Source organism: Arachis ipaensis, chromosome B7 (genome assembly GCF_059453495.1).
Source record: "Arachis ipaensis isolate K30076 ecotype BB chromosome B7, ASM5945349v1, whole genome shotgun sequence".
Lineage (NCBI taxonomy): Eukaryota > Viridiplantae > Streptophyta > Magnoliopsida > Fabales > Fabaceae > Arachis > Arachis ipaensis.
In genome coordinates, this window is record NC_142442.1 from 11,229,440 (window position 1) to 11,243,214 (window position 13,775).

The window sequence follows — 13,775 nt, forward strand, 5'->3', positions numbered from 1 at the left end:
TTTTATCAGGTAAAGAAAATATTCAAGGCTCACTTGAAAATATATAGTTCATGTATTATATATTTAATTCTATATGTAATAGTCCTTTTCGTTAAGAGTATGTTTCTTTCTATAACATCCTTGTAAGAGAATTTATTCTATAAAAAATTAAACGTCAGTTACTAAAAATACATTCGAATAATTTTATTGTTGATAAAAATATACTCAAATTTTATTATTCATAAAAATATCTTTAAATAATTTAAAAATATGATAAAAATACCTAACATTAAATTTATATTTTCAAAAAATATTTTAAAAATTAAATTTTGATGAGAGAAAGTTTGAGAGCAAAATACGAAGAGGATAATGGTCATGCCGTCGGAAGAAATAAGAGGGAGAGTGAGGATGGGTGTGCACCCGATGGCAAGGAGGATTCTTCTCGTGAAGGTTTTTCAAAGGCTTCAAAGGTCTCTTTTAGTGATAAAGTTATTGATACAAAGAAATCTAAGGCCTTTGCATTTGTAGGATCTCTTTTTGAGGATGGTATAGCGACAGTGGTAAGTAACTAGGGTGATTCCCAACTTCCATGTGTTAGCTTCACAAAAGAGACAAAGCTCTGCTTGGCAGAACCTTATAGAAATGCCTTAGTGATCAAGGTCTTGGACAAGAACTACAGTTACACAGCTCTTTCACATAAGCTTCAGATGGTCTGTCGCATCAAAGGTGGCTTCGATCTTCCAGACGTGGGATTTGGGTATTTTATGGTGAAATTCGATGCCGCTGAAGATCGGGATAAATTCATGCTTGGTGGCCCGTGGTTGATAGAAGGGCATTATGTTGTTGTAAAACCATGGGATGTAGATTTTCGGCCATGTGAAGAGTTCGTCAGGTCGACGCTTGTATGGATTCGAGTTTCAGGACTTCCAACCTGGTGCTACCAAGAGCAGCCTATGATGCGTATTGCTTCTGTGATAGGTGTCCCGATTAAAGTGGACATGGCCACTAAATTGGCAGAGAGAGGGAGATATGCCCGAGCATGTGTTCAAATAAATCTAGGACTGGCACTGATCAAGAATATTATTGTGGAAAGGATAACTCATGCAGTAGAGTATGAAATTCTAAATATGATATGTGCTTCTTGTGCACATTGTGGTCATGATAAGGCATAATGCTTGGGTAAAATCACAACGGAAGGGAAGAGTATTGATCCTGGTACCGTCAAGACCAAGGTTGGTGAAAAGTCAATGCCAATTAAAGATAAAGAAATTCAAAAATCAAATGCAACGGATGATGTTGTGATAGGCGTGGTTGTTGGTGAGGATCACGAACCTAATATGAATGATAATTCATTGGCTAATAACTTGCATGAGGTTCATGCTGAAGAGGCATGTAGGAATCAAGAAGTGGGTTGTGAGAAAGTATTAAGGAAGAGAAAATATAAGCTGGGCCAAAAGCATATTTTTAAGACCTAAAGAAGGGAATACTCAAGCAAATGTTCGGATAGGAAAGCAAAGCCCACGTTGCATGCTCCTCTTGCTGACGGGTCCACTTCTTCATGAGCCATGATCAAATCTCGAACCATGCTCTAGCAGCGTGAGTCGTGTGTGAGGAATGAAGATGCGTCTGCAATGCCCTCTTCTCACCAGACCCCAGCGCACCGCGGCCCAGAGCTCACCAAAGGAGAAGAATAGAAGCGCGGTGGTGGACACTTCCGCGAAGGTTGCTGCAGCGGCAGTATGATAAACCCCAATTTTGTGGTTTATCTTGTGCTTATTTTGGGGGATTTTATCACCTTTTCTCATATTTATTCAATGAAATAGCATGGTTTTGTAATTCTCCCTTAATTTGTGCTTAAGTGTAAAAACATACTTTTTAGGCCTGTAAATTGGTGATTTTAATTCACTTTAATTTCATTCGATGTCTTGATGTGTTTGTTGAGTGATTTCAGGTTCATAAGGCAAGTATTGGATGGAAGAAATGAAGAGAAAAGCATGCAAGTGGAGAATTCATGAAGAAATGAGAAAAATGGAGGATTGAGGGCCACGCGCACGCGTCATGCACGCGCACGCGTGCAATGGAGGTTTTTTAAGCGACGTGCACGCGTCCTGCATGCTTACGCGTGGATAGGAGTTTTTGCCATCGACGTGCACGCGCCATGTACGCGTACGCGTAACGCTTGGCACGTGACCCACTTAAAGTAAAATCGCTGGGGGCGATTTTTGAGCTGCCCAGGCCCAATTCCAACTCGTTTCTGAGAGTATTTCATGCAGAATTGAAGATTGAGCTAGGGAGAGCACTTTGTTAGTCAACATGAGCCTTTAGTTAGTTTTCTAGAGAGAGAAGCTCCCTCTTCTCTCTAGAATTAGGTTAGAATTAGGGTAATTTCTCTTAGATCTAGATTTGATTACTTGATTTCATCTTGTTTCCTCTACAATTTCTTATTTCTACATCTTGATTCTTTTAGTTTGTAGTGTTAATTTCCCTTTTCATGCTCTTTTATGTTGATGAACCATTGTTGGATCTTGATTTCTTCTGATGCAATTTTATGTTCCCATGTCTTCTTTTATGTTTATCTTTCTTGCTATTGTTTATTTCTTGCTCATGATGGTCATGGATCTTGTTAATTCTTGCATTTTGTGATGTTTACTTCTATTGCACCCTAAGTATTTGATAAAATATTTTCTCTAGTTTTTTAGTAGTTTTCTTTACTCTTGGCCTAGGCTAAGGGAATTGAGTGACCTTGAGTCATTGGGTTTCATTGAATTGGTGATTTGAGAGCCCTTAGTGGTCAATTTGATAACCATTGACTCTAGCCTACTACTAAGTTAATTAATAGCTAGGTTAGGACTTATGGATTGATGTTGATCAAGTCATTTGATGTACTTCGAGCCTAGGAGTAGATATTACGTACTTAAGGCTTTTGTAAGTAGACTTAATGAGCTCAATTCCTCATAATTGTCAATATATGGTTTGTTGACAAGGATGGTGATCTCAATTTCCCATGTCATAGCCAATAGTTCCTTACCTTGCCTTTCTTAATTCTTGATTTACTTTTCTTGTCATTTAAATTCTTGCCCATTTAATTTCTTGTCCTTTTATCAATCAAACCCCTTGTTCTTCATAGCCAATAATTGACCACTTTATTGTAATTCCTTGTGAGATGAGCTGAGGTTTAAATACTTCAGTTAATTTTTATTGGGGTTTGTACTTGTGACAAAACCAAATTAAATTTGATGTGAGAGTTGTTTGTTGGTTTGGAGCTATGCTTACAATGAAGTAATTCTTTTATATAAGAAGAAAATCTAGACCGACGACGATTTTAGCTTATCAAATTTATGGCGCCGTTGCCGGGGACTTGCAATGGTGCTATGTTATTAGCTATTGTATATATTGTGAATAGCTTGATTTTTGGTTTGTTTGTTGGTTTTTGCTAGTGGTAGGACTTTGTCTTCTTTAATTCTTGTTAGTTTTTGTTTTTTATTTTCTCTTATCACCATGAATTCTCACATTGGCTATGAGTTTAGTTCAAACTGTGTTGTAGGAAATGGAAGCTTTAATGAAGACGTGCATCAAGGATTTAGAGATCAAAGGAGGGAGGAGTCCCAAGCTTATGGACAACCTTCTTGGCAACAACCTCCTTCCGAATCGAGTTTGACAAGAGTGCTAGGGGACATGACTACTCTCCTCACGGAGATACGCATGGACCAAAAGGCATTTTATGCCACCCAAGCCGTTCAAGCGCCACCCCAACATGACTACTCTTTGGATTCTTATGGGTACAATCCGAATCCTAATGCATACCCATCTAATGTGTGTGATGACCTTTATTGTGATTGTCAACCACAACCACCACATACATATGAACCCTTCCCTCGACATAGCCCTCAACAACCATACTTACAAGTCTCATACCACCATTCATCTCCATATGATCCTAACTCATATTCACCACACCAACCACCATGTGAACCATATCTAGAGCCACCACCATTCCAACACCAATACTCCCAAGAACCGCAATTTTCTCATACACCACTTCAAGACTTTCACCAATATGAACCACCTTCCAACTACAATACCTTTCCCTCAAACAATGAACACTCTCTTCTACCACCATCCTCCAAGCCCTCAAGCTAAAACAAGGAGATATTGGATCTTATATTCTAAGGCAACAAGAGGAGACGGAAAGGGAGTTCAAGGAGCTAGAAGCCAAAATGGCTATCATGGTAGAAGCTGTTAGCAACATGATTTCGTCCCGCCTAAGCCTACGCGATCAAGGCACTCCCATTGTTGAATGTGGAGAAGCACCCAAAGAGCTTAGTGAGGGAGTGAACTTGGAGCTTCAAGGTGAGGAAAAGGAGTTAAAGCAAGAAGTGCAACAAGAGGAGGAGGTAAAAATTATTGAACAGAAGGAAGTAGTGGTTGGATATTTAGGATATGTTGAGTACATAGAGGAATCTCAAGTTGACGATAAAGAGGAGAGTGATGTCAAGGAAGTGGATAGAGAGTTGAAGGAAATTGATCAAGAAACGGATTCTATCATTAGTGATTTTTTGTCCACATTGATCAATCCCCTTGATGATCTTGTTGAGCCTTCTTTCATTGGATTAGAAAGTGACGTTGAGGAGGATGTGTAACCTCCAAGGCAAGTTGTGAGTGAAGAATTAGAAGAAGTATTCCGAGTAACAAACCCTCCTATCTATGATGATTCCGCATCAACATATGATCCTTTTGAGCTTGATAAATCCTTCCCCACTATGCTTGGAATTGAGGATGGGTTAGACTTCACTAGACCTCCTATTTATGACTTGAGTGATGGGGAAGAGATGGAAGAAATTAGTGAAGAAGAATGTGAACTTGAGGAAGCTTGGCAAGAGGTAGAGCTTGAAGAACCTTGCCAAGAGGTGGCCATCTCTAGAAGAGGATGGACGGGAGTGGAGCATTCTTTGTCCAGACTGTTGAGAACTCCTCCACCTAGGTTATCATCTAATCCTTCATTTGAGTGGGTAAAACTTCTAACTCTTAGCTTTATCATCCCACTTGAATTTGGTTTGCTTGAAATGGATGGCCAACTTAGGGCGCTTTGTGGAATTAAGCGTAAGAGGAGGATGTTTAGTGGTTGGCATTGTAAGTCTAGGCTCATTATGGTTGGAAGCTCGAAGTTGAGGAACATGGATTAGTATAGTGCTCAATTGAATGGGTCTAGGAGAATGATTTGGTGTCTTCATGAGAATTCGGCCTCTCTACCACCCAAACGGAATCAAAGTGATCAAATTGAAGAGGGGTGTGGAAACAAAGTATGGGATCCTGGATCACAACAAGAAGACCAATTTTGGGAGCTCATATCTTGGGAAGAACCTCACCCAAGCTTGGTGGAGATGGTTGAAAATTCTGACAACCATTTGAGAAGCAAGCATTCTTGGAGGTTCAAGGATGAACACAAGCATAAACCACCTTGACAAGGATCTTCTCAAATGTCCAACTTAAGGACTTAAACTGAAAGTGCTTGGTGGGAGACACCCACCATGGTAAACTCTTCCCATTCTCTTGTAGATATCATGAATGAATGAATTGAGTTGCCATTGTAGATAGCTTACTTACTCTTTTGTATGTTTTGTTTTGCTTGCTAGGTTGTTTATACAATTTATGCATTAAATAAGGATGATTCTTTGAATTTGAGTTTTTGCTTGGATTGCAAGTTTCCTCAAATTGTTTGAAAAATCCTTGAAATTCAAAAATATGGTTAATTTTGCATTTTGGATGGTTTTTGAATCATAGAGAAGGTTAGGAGAATTTTAAGCTGTTCTTAGTATTCCAAAAAAAAAATAGGCAGGGACGCGTGCGTACGCTGCACACGCACGCGTCGATACGTGGATGCAGCTCTCATACATGGAACCCAAGAGTTGCGCGGACACCACGCGTGCAATGCGCGTTTCGCACAAGCTGTGACCCACGCGGATGCGTACCTCACACGTACACATCAACGCGCACCTCCCTCATCCACGCTTAAGCGCACTTGGCGCTTCCATGTCAGTTCCCCCTTCGCTCCACCCACGCGCACGCGTCAAGGACGCGTACGCGTGGATTTAAAACCCATAACCCCAAGGGACGCGAGCCTTAGCGCAGTCGCGTGCCCTAACCCTTCTCCCTTCTAACGTTCCCCCCCTCCAACCTCCATAACCACCCTCAACCGCCAAAACCAGCCACGTCTGGCAACCCCGTCTTGCCGCCATCGACCACCCCTCCTTTCTTCTCTTCCCTATTCTTGTCTATATCCCTCTCTTCTCACCTTTGTCTCTCCTCCCCCTCCAACCCCCTTTTACCTCCGTCAAGCACCGCCGCGACCCACCATTGTCACTGGTGAACCCTCGACGCACCACCAACCCAACGTCTTTCACTTCCCCCCCCCCCCCTTCAATCTCGTTGCTTCCATAGAAAGGAGCTGAACCTCACTCCTCACTCTACTCTGTACCCTACGCCGTCGCGCCTCTGCTCATATGCACCACCGCGACCACCGAACCGCCACCACTACTGGGCGGCGCCGCTTTCCTCCTCCTCTTACCATTTCTCCAATTCTGTTTTATTCTCCCTTCCAGGTTCCCCTACCTTCTGCTCTGTTTCTTTACATTCTGCTATTAATTTTGTTTGTTAATTTTTGTTAGATTAGCTGTTTGAATTCTGTTTGTTAGGATAGATAGAGATGTATACTGTTAGGTAGCTAGGTTGTGGTTAGAAGATTTTAGGCCTGATAATTGCTCCGTTCCTGTTTATTTTCTAAATGTAAATTGCTTGGTTGTTAGGTGATGGTATTATATGCTCTTACATACTACTGCTTTGCTGAGTTTTTATTGTGTGAATGTGTTTGATGCTGCCTAAGCATATGCTGTCCATGTTTCTCTATTGTTGGTTGTAATCTTTGGATTCATATGTGATTTTTGCTGCTATTTGCTATCCGGGAACATCCGATTTACTGCCAGAATGCTGTCCAAATTTCTAGAAATTGTTTTTGTTTCTCAACTTGATATCTAGAATTGAACTTGACAATTTTGAATTTGAAGTTTGCTTAACTTACATCAAGTTCAATTCTTAGGTTACTTTGGTTGGCATTTCCGTGTTTCTTCTAACTCCCGTGATATGCATTAAAATAGTTAGTCAAGGAATTGTTTGACGGATCTCTATGTCGAACAATCCCTTGCCTAACTCACCAATTTGAACCTTCATGTGCTTTTACTGTTCAAGTTAAGTCAAATGCCTTTTGACTCATACTAAGTTTACCTTTTTGACATTAACTTGAATTTTCTTGAATATGGTTCATTCATTTGCAATAATTGGCATATTCCACTAGTGTAACCCTCTTTTGATTCAATTAGGTTCTCAACTTGGTTTTGGTTACACTAGTGCATATTTCATTCTTTCCACCAATTCTTGCAAACTTAGTGACCATGACATTGTTGATGACTTATTTTTCATTATATGCTCTTATGCACCTTCATATTTCATCATCAATGACTGCACCTTCCTCATGAATGTGAGCATGCTTGTTTTTTGTACTTTGTGCAATTCTTTTAATTAAGCCGATAACCGTCGTACCACTAATCTTTAAACCGGTTTTCTAACTTCTAACTTGGTTAACCAACTAACTCTTCTTTTTTGTTTTCAAACTAATCTTTTAACCATTCTTTTGGGACGTTTCTTGAGCTTAATGAACAAGCATTGTACAAATATGACTTGAATTCTTGGTTTGTGGCTTTATTTGACTTCTGAATTATGTTTCTTGCATTCCAATAATTCTTTTCTCTTAACTCACTTCGTGATACATGTAAATCCTCTTGCTTTCTGAATATATCATTTCCTTGCTTTCTATTCCTCTATTTGGCCTAAGTGTTTATATCCTGTCATATCTGTTTTTCAGATGGCCGACAGAGGGAAAGCCAAGGTTACTTTAAGAAAGAAGAAGAGACATCAAGCCTCTATTCTTTCTCTTTTCTATGACTATGCCAAGAATCCTCTCAATGATAAGGAGAAAGCTGATCAGCAGCTGCCTGGCACTAACACAGATAGGTTCCCTAACCTATAATGTGAGCTCTGCTTCCCGAACTATGTGGGGAAGAACTTGAACATTGAAAAGAGGCTAGCCATCCTGAACGATCTGAGACAATCCATTTGGGCCCGGATTGAGGGGCTGGGCCTAGCCTTTATTGACAGGGAGCTAAGCAGAGTGAACGAATCATGGGTTCAGGAGTTCTACTGCAATCTTTTCAGGCATACCCTTGATTCCGTTCACCTGCGAGGCCAGCAGATACCGATCACAGAGGCTGCCATTGAGGATATACTCCGCTGTAGGCCTAAGACCAGTAAGAAGGATGCAATGGAGCTGGCTGAGACGGAGTTACATTGTATGACATTCGAATATGGTGCTTTTAGGGAGATAGTTGCCACCCCGGATGCCCCTTGGGTGATGGATTCTGACAACAGGAAACCCAAGGGGATGCATTTTGTTCATCTGAGTAGGGAGGCTAGGACGTGGCAGCAGATCTTTGCCCATTACGTCATGCCGACCACCCACTTCACCGAGATTCCGGTAGCTATGCTCATCCTGATCAGCTGTGTCATTGAGGGGAAGGAGGTATATTTTCCCCGGCTGATCAGGAGGTTTATATGGCGAGCACACATTCGTGGCATACTCCCCTTTTTGACATTGGTCAACCAGATGGTTCAGCTGGCCGGGGTCCCATGGTTAGCAGATGACGTATCACCACCCCCTCCTGTCCCCGGGAAGGAGGATTTCATTCCGTGGGGGACATGGGTGAACGAGAAGCCCCCATCCGGACGCCGGTCTAGAGCCAGAGCAGCAGCAGCCGGACCTTCTTCATCATCAGCACCAGCAGCATCCATTGCACCACCACCAGCACCCCAGCCGACATATCTCTTAGTACAGCATCTGATCCGCTTCATAGAGCGCAGTGAGCACCGCATCATGCGACGCCTGGACAGAGTGGATCAGATATTTGTGGCACTGAGCGTGGAGGTACCTTCTCTTCCCGACTCTTTCGCATCTGACGAGGAGGAGCCAGCTCAGACAAAGGCACATTTACAAACACAGGCCATCCCAAAAGCTCAGCAGCCGCCTGAGGAGCCCCAGCCAGAGTCTCAGCAGCCCCCTGAGCAGCCACATCCTCAGTCCCAGCATCCAGATGCGACTGTTGACCCCCATTCTGAGCCCGAGCAGTAACATCGAGGACGATGCTTCATCTTAAGTGTGGGGAGGTCACCGTCGTCGCCGTCGGTGGATAGCTAATTTTGGTGAACATTTTCGGACAATTATATCCTGGTTTATGTTATTTTGCTTTATTTTGCATTTTATTTTGTATATACTAGTATTGTGGATACTTATACTCTAGTTGTTACATTTGCTCTAGTTGTTACATTTGGCACCATAGTTTGGACATACTTTTTAGATTTTTAGTTAGATTTACATTTGTAGTTGATAGTATGTATATATGTAGTTGCTTTAGTTCAGTGGTTGTGATTTAAAATTGTGGGTTATTGGAGCTTGGTTCACTCTTTTTACATATGAGATGTGGTTTGATTGAAAAGAAAAAAAAAAGGGGTAAACTAAGGAAATTTTAAAATTTCTAAATCACAACACTGTAATTAGGATAAGCTCAGTCAAAATAATAAAAATTTTCAAGGATTTTATCTATAGGGCACCCCAATTGAATGAAAAAAATTTTTAGAACTTGCTTGAGCCACATATTGTGGAACATGATTTTTGAGCTAGGAACATAAGCATGTGAGTTTTGAGCCTTAATTGTGTGGTTACATTATATAACCACTTATTTTCATTCTTGTGTGCATTATTCTCTTCCTATGATTGCAATCTTTGATTTGTTTGATTCTTTATGTCCATTATTTTGTGTATGAATGCACTTACATGATTGAGGCCATTGTTTCAAATAGCTCACTTACCCAAATAGCCTACCTTTTATCTTCCATTGTTAGCCAATTTTGAGCATATGCTTAACTCATTTGTTCTTAATTGTAGCACATCGCAAACCTATGTGAAAAATAATAAATATCCCTTGTTTGGATCTTTGATTAGCTTAGACTAGTGAGAGTGTTCATTATTTGATTTTGGGAGAGTTGAGAACATTGGATAGAGATAAAAGTATATTTTGCATTTGTGTTGAAAATCTTGGAAATTGGGTACATACTCATGTATTAATCATGTGTAAACTATATGCATTGGTACTTGTATATATATTTTATTATTATAAAAAAAAAAGAGAAGAAGACTTGCAATAAAAAGGGGACAAAAATGCCCCAAAATAAAGCTCAATAAAAATCAAGGCATATGTGTGGTGATCAAAAGAGAATGCATGAGTGTGTGAAAAAGTGAAGAATGGGTAGTTAGGGTTATTTAGAATTGTATAGGTTGTCATAAGTTAGGTGGAAAATTTAAGTTAATCAAAGATTCAAATTTCAAGCCCACTTGACCATATGCATCCTACCTTGACCCTAGCCCCATTACAACCTATGGAAAAGTCCTCATGATATTTGTATGCATGCATGAAATAATTGTTGATTGTTAGATGAAAAACGAATCTTAGAAAGCATGATTAGGGGAGAATTGAGTGAATCAACCCCATACACTTGAGCACCTAGAGCGGATACACATCCGGTGAGGGTTCGATTGATCAATTACATGTTTCCACCTATGATCATCTTTTCTTGCAAGTTTGTTAAGTCTTTCAATGATTCAATTCAATTGTGGGTTTACTTTGATTGCTATTGCTTTAGCCCTTGTACTTGTTTATGTATTCTTAGAAATTGATTTATTTTGACCAAGTAGATACATTCATGTAAGTAGATTGCATATAGATAGGTTGCATATAGTTAGTTTGCATTGAATAAATGTTGATACCCTTTGCTTCTTTCTTGATTTTAGCATGAGGACATGCTTAGTTTAAGTGTGGGGAGGTTTGATAAACCCCAATTTTGTGGTTTATCTTGTGCTTATTTTGGGAGATTTTATCACCTTTTCTCACATTTATTCAATGAAATAGCATGGTTTTGTAATTCTCCCTTAATTTGTGCTTAAGTGTAAAAACATGCTTTTTAGGCCCGTAAATTAGCGATTTTAATTCACTTTAATTCCATTCGATGCCTTGATGTGTTTGTTGAGTGATTTCAGGTTCATAAGGCAAGTATTGGATGGATGAAATGAAGAGAAAAGCATGAAAGTGGAGAATCCATGAAGAAATGAGCAACATGGAGGATTAAGGGCCACGCGCATGCGTCATGCACGCGCACGCGTCATGCACGCGCACGCGTCATGCACGCGCACGCGTCATGCACGCGCACGCGTCATGCACGCGCACGCGTCATGCACGCGCACGCGTGCAATGGAGATTTTTTAAGCGACGCGCATGCGTCCTGCACGCTTACGCGTGGATAGGAGTTTTTGCCATCGACGCGCACGCGTGACGCTTAGCACGTGACCCACTTAAAGTGAAATTTCTGGGGGCGATTTCTGAGCTGCTCAAGCCCAATTCCAACTCGTTTCTGAAAGTATTTCATGCATAATTGAAGATTGAGCTAGGGGGAGCACTTTGTTAGTCAACATGAGCCTTTAGTTAGTTTTCTAGAGAGAGAAGCTCCCTCTTCTCTCTAGAATTAGGTTAGGATTAGGGTAATTTCTCTTAGATTTAGATTTGATTACTTGATTTCATCTTGTTTCCTCTATAATTTCTTATTTCTACATCTTGATTCTCTTAGTTTGTAGTGTTAATTTCCCTTTTCATGCTCTCTTTTATGTTGATGAACCATTGTTGGATCTTGATTTCTTCTAATGCAATTTTATGTTCCCATGTCTTCTTTTATGTTTATCTTTCTTGCTATTGTTGATTTCTTGTTCATGATGGTCATGGATCTTGTTAATTCTTGCATTTTGTGATGTTTACTTCTATTGCACCCTAAGTGTTTGATGAAATATTTTCTCTAGTTTTTGAGTAGTTTTCTTTACTCTTGGCCTAGGCTAAGGAAATTGAGTGACCTTGAGTCATTGGGTTTCATTGAATTGGTGATTTGAGAGCCCTTAGTGGTCAATTTGATAACGATTGACTCTAGCCTACTACTAAGTTAATTAATAGCTAGGTTAGGACTTATGGATTGATGTTGATCAAGCCATTTGACGTACTTCGAGCTTAGGAGTAGATATTACGTACTTAAGGCTTTTGTAAGCAGACTTAATGAGCTCGGTTCCTCATAATTGTCAATATATGGTTTGTTGACAAGGATGGTGATCTCGATTTCCCATGTCGTAGCCAAGAGTTCCTTACCTTGCCTTTCTTAATTCTTGATTTACTTTTCTTGTCATTTAAATTCTTGCCCATTTAATTTCTTGTCCTTTTATCAACCAAACCCCTTGTTCTTCATAGCCAATAATTGACCACTTCATTGCAATTCCTTGTGAGATGACCCGAGGTTTAAATACTTCAGTTAATTCTTATTGGGGTTTGTACTTGTGACAAAACCAAATTAAATTTGATGCAAGAGTTGTTTGTTAGTTTGGAGCTATGCTTACAACGAAGTAATTCTTTTATATAAGAAAAAAATCTAGACCGACGACGATTTTAGCTTATCACAGTACCACCAGGGATAGAAGTCTTGCCATCAAATGAAGCACCGTGGGAAGGCAGGGATGAGGGAGTCTGTCCCGTGATTCAAGCCTCATCTTGAGATTAGTGAACCAACTTTATATTCACTTAAATATAATAGTATGGAACATTAGGGGTGCATCTAATAAGTTAGCCCGTATGAAATTACAAAGATCTTGTTAGAAAATGTAAACCTATCTTTTTTATTGTAATTTTTTCAACACTTGAAACTCATTGTCCTTTTCAACACTTGAAACTGTTCTGGACAAGGCTTGGTTATCATTCTATTAGTACCGTGGAGGCAACAAGGTATAAGGGGGTACATGGTTTCTTTCTACAATGCCGGATGCTTACTGCAAGTGGGTAGATGCTTTTGATCAGTGTGTTATGGTGGAAGTTTAGTTAGATAATGTGATTTGGAGGTGTAGTGGTATTTATGGTAGTCCTCATTTTAATACCAGAGTTCTTGTTGTGACTCAGTCATCTTCTTTTTGTGGGATATGGATCATTCTTTGTGATTTTAAAGAAGTCCTCTTCTCTCATTAATCTAAGGCTTGTATTTTTTCGAGTCGGCGCATAGTTCGGTTTGCTTCCTCATTAGAGGATAGCGATCTGTTTGACTGAAAGACTATCAAAAGATGATTTTCTTGGTACAAAAGGAAGAAAAATTATGTTGAGGTGGCAAAAAAATTTGATTGAGTTTGTATTAATAGTGGATGGTTATCTTTATTTTCAGAGGCTTATATGAAAATACTAAATAGACTTTAATAGATCATTGTCACATCCTAGTTCGTTATAAAGGGCAGCCCCAACTGAAAAAGAATAGACTTTTCTGGTTTATTACGACTTGAGCTACTCATCGGGGGTATAGAGATATTGTGACCCAATCGTGGCAGTCTAACTATAGACAGGTGCATGTCAACCTTTCAGAAGTGTAGAAGAATTCTCTAGAGTTTAATTCTAAAGTGTTAGGAAATATTTTGGTTAGGAAAAGCAAGTTGGAGTGCCAAATGAATTTCCTACAGAAGCAGCTGGAAGTGATGGAAGATTCTTCTATGCGACAAAAAGAGCGACAGTTGATTGAGGATTACAATAACACTCTTATGCAAGAGGAACTTCTGTGATTTCAGAAAT